Here is a 523-nt window from a genome sequence, read left to right as displayed (position 1 = left end):
CCTGCTGAAAAACAAAAGCGAGAGCATGCGGAGGACCCTACCCACCTGCAGCAATTAAAATGCCTCAGAAAACCAAATTCATTTCAACAAATTAGCCACATTACTGGCCACTGTGTAATCGCTGATGGCAATTAATAAGAAATTAGTCACAATCAGCCCTATATTAACATCTCACCCAGGGGCCGCGGCTGGAAATTAATAACCGGAGATTCATCTCTCTTACTGTCTTTCTGGCTCTCGCTCTCACACACACGCGTAACACACAAGCACACGCACCTCCACCCACCTATATTCTTCATAAATCACCTTTAAGACAGTTTTTTTTCTATGTGGATCATCTCACATGATCTGCAATCTGCTCATCTCAGCCAGCCAGCTTCCTCTTTACCTAAGTGTGAAAACCCCCTGAAAGACATGGGCGTGTGTGTTTTTGTCTTTTTTGTCTCACTAGTGCATGTACAATCAACACGTGCTGTGAACAGTATGCGGAGACATACACTGTATATGTGTGTGTGTATATATA

Source organism: Monopterus albus, unplaced genomic scaffold (genome assembly GCF_001952655.1).
Source record: "Monopterus albus unplaced genomic scaffold, M_albus_1.0 scaffold2.1, whole genome shotgun sequence".
Classification (NCBI taxonomy): Eukaryota; Metazoa; Chordata; class Actinopteri; order Synbranchiformes; family Synbranchidae; genus Monopterus; species Monopterus albus.
Note: the sequence above shows the minus strand (reverse complement) of the source record.